At 43.9% G+C, this 2,786-nt stretch overlaps 1 long non-coding RNA gene across 1 annotated transcript; it reads right to left on the bottom strand.

Moving 5' to 3' along the window:
• Positions 1-409: 409 nt before the first annotated feature.
• LOC139352319 (uncharacterized) lies at positions 410-1,010 on the bottom strand. Its single transcript, XR_011603646.1, has 2 exons — positions 848-1,010; positions 410-787 (listed from the first exon to the last, which is right to left on the bottom strand). It is a non-coding gene; the product is annotated as an uncharacterized lncRNA (long non-coding RNA).
• Positions 1,011-2,786: the final 1,776 nt, after the last annotated feature.

Below are 2,786 nucleotides of genomic sequence, written 5' to 3' on the forward strand. Positions count from 1 at the left end.
TCCAAGCGAAGTAGTCCCTTGTGACAAATATTTAGTACAATTGAACAACTAATATTTACTAAAAACTTACATTTAAATTAAAATAAATTGTACTGAGGAGTATACAAATTTTTAGTTGGATCAAAAATCAATTCGAAGACAATTTGTTTTTCCCTTAAGGCTTTATGCCACTTGGTTTATTTTTGCAAACTGACTAGATTTATTTTAAAAAGTCGTTGAAACGTAAACATAAAACATAAAAAGTATATTGTAGTCGGGGAACAGTTTGCAACAGGTATCGATTGACCTAAAAAAATAACGCCCTCAAACGCCCATAGCCCATTACCATATATTGAAATCGCTGGTAGGTGGAGCTTTACGTTAACGTTAACTTACTTCAGGTCTCACAGCCAAAGAATTCAAAATAGTCTTGTTTTTAATCGATCGCCATTTCCAGCCCCATTTTTATTGATCCGCATTTACAGAAAGGTGGTACTTTTGATTGGCAGACCTCGTTACTTTGTTTTGGCCCTTGAAGAGAGCACTCGACTGAATTAACGGTTACACGGGGGAATTGACCAGAAGATCCTGAAATCCTTCTGAAGCCTAGCAGGTGTACAGGCCGTATGGCCAACAGGCGGGCCCGCTCGGCCCACAACCTTTGGGTCCACCACAGCAAGAGTAGCTACAGGGTCCCAGAGACAAGGCGCAAGGGCCACACCAAGGTCCGCACCAGGGACCACAGGGGCCCGAAGGTCCGTAGCCATAAGGACCGCACCCAAAGCCGCCGCACATAGTTTTGAGAGTACTATAAAAATTAAGTTTATGGTACAGAATAAATTTACAAAAAATTCGTCAGCACACTCACCTAAATTTAACCGAAAAAGGAATAAGAAAATTTTAAGAGAAAACTTAGAATTTGGATAGTAAATTTTTGTAAAAAGATTCTCAGTTCTGTGCGGCCTGACCTGAGAGCTCCAGATGAAAATTACGACTGATCGTTGAGCACTGGTGTGCCTGCTTCATAAATGTCATGATTCAAAGTTTTTCTCATAGCTTACTAGATCTATGTTTTTAATCAAACTGATTTTACGTTTGAGAAAGTGGTATCTGATAGTAGAGGCTGTTTTCTCTTGATTTGAAGAATGAAATTTAAACAACAAAAATACCAAGAAATTGGGGAACTACCTATAAGTCCAGGAATATAAAACTAAGTTTAAAACTCATTTCATTAATTATTTTTGTTTATTGATTGAAAAAATATGATGTATTTTGTTGGTGTTGTGCCTTTAAAAAGTTATTTGAGCCTTATAATGCACCTATAACAACCCAGAAAAAGAGGAAATCTTAGCAAGTGCACTATTTCCAACAACTCAATCGATGCCTCTGACCAGGAGAAAAACCATGGGGTGGAACATGGTCAGCTCCAGAAGTTTTCCCGCCGCAAAAGGAGATCTCCCAACTGCGGAAAGGGACGCTGGAGATGGATGAGCGGACAGGCGGATGGCCAGTGAAAAAAAAAACAATGAAAGGAACATAAATTGCATATGAACCTGCAGCCAAGTCGCAGTTGGCTGCACTCCATCTCGTTCTGCGACTCCTGCTCCATGTTTCTTGGCTTCTTCCAGCTCCTTGGCCTTTTCCGGCTGCGCTCCACTTGTCGCTGCTGCCGTTGTCATTCCTTTTAATTTCATTTATTTTGCAAAATACAATTTAATTTGATGTGAATGCAACTGACAACTGGCAGCGGCAGCGGCAGAGGCAGAAAAAACCATCGACGAACGACAAAAACGGAGGAGCCGGTTGCGAAATGGCCATAAGGCAAATATTGAACTACAATAATCATCATCGGCATCGCAATCGGATTGGGAATCGGTGGAGCGGCCATATCAGCCGCCATTTCTTTCCCCATCATCATCATCATCCGCCGCAGCAGCAGCAACATCGCAGCAGCAGCAGCAGCAACAGCAGCAACATCGCAGCAGCAACATGAAGGGGAAGTGACAGCAGACAGAAGACAATCAAGCGCAAAAAGCGAACGAGCAATTGTGGCACACGGATGAGCTGGGCCAATGATTGTCATGAAGATAACAAAAGTTGCCTTTTTGCATACCAAACATCGCCAGCGACAACAGCAGCAGCAGCAGCAGCAGCAGCATCGGCAGTTGCTGCACCACAGCAACATGTTGCTCAAATCTAACAAAGTATTGATTGCGCCGATTGCAAGTGGATGTGGATCACTCGTCGTCGATGTCGCCGACAGTCGTCGACAGCGACATGGATTGTCATCCAACTCCTGCGATGGCAACAGCAACAGCAACAACAGCAACAGCAACAGCACGGCAGCAACATCCAACATGCAGCAGAGCCGTCTGCAATCATACATCCTCCGCATGAAACAAAAGTCATTTAGTTATTGTTGCCGCTGCCGAGGCTCAGATGCCAGCGATATATCCCCCGATTTATCCCCGGCCAGAGCCAAAGCCAAAGCCAATGCCCAGGCTCAGATACAGATACATCTACCGCGATGCCTCGATGACGCCGTCGACAGTCCCATCCGCTTATCAAACTTCAAACAAATCATTTTGTTGGCGGCCTTGTAGGCAGCATTGCCAAAGTCGAAGGCCCGAGGAGGGGTGGCGGCTCTAAAGGAGGCCAGCGGGAAAGCTGGCCGGCAACTGAATGGCTGATTAACCGCCGAGAGGCAGCATTGTTCAGATATATGGTTATAAGCATGCAGATTCCTTTAAAGTCTGCAGAAACTTTTTTTAATATGCATGCAGATTTCTTTAAACTCTGTAGAAACT

Source organism: Drosophila suzukii, chromosome 2L (genome assembly GCF_043229965.1).
Source record: "Drosophila suzukii chromosome 2L, CBGP_Dsuzu_IsoJpt1.0, whole genome shotgun sequence".
Lineage (NCBI taxonomy): Eukaryota > Metazoa > Arthropoda > Insecta > Diptera > Drosophilidae > Drosophila > Drosophila suzukii.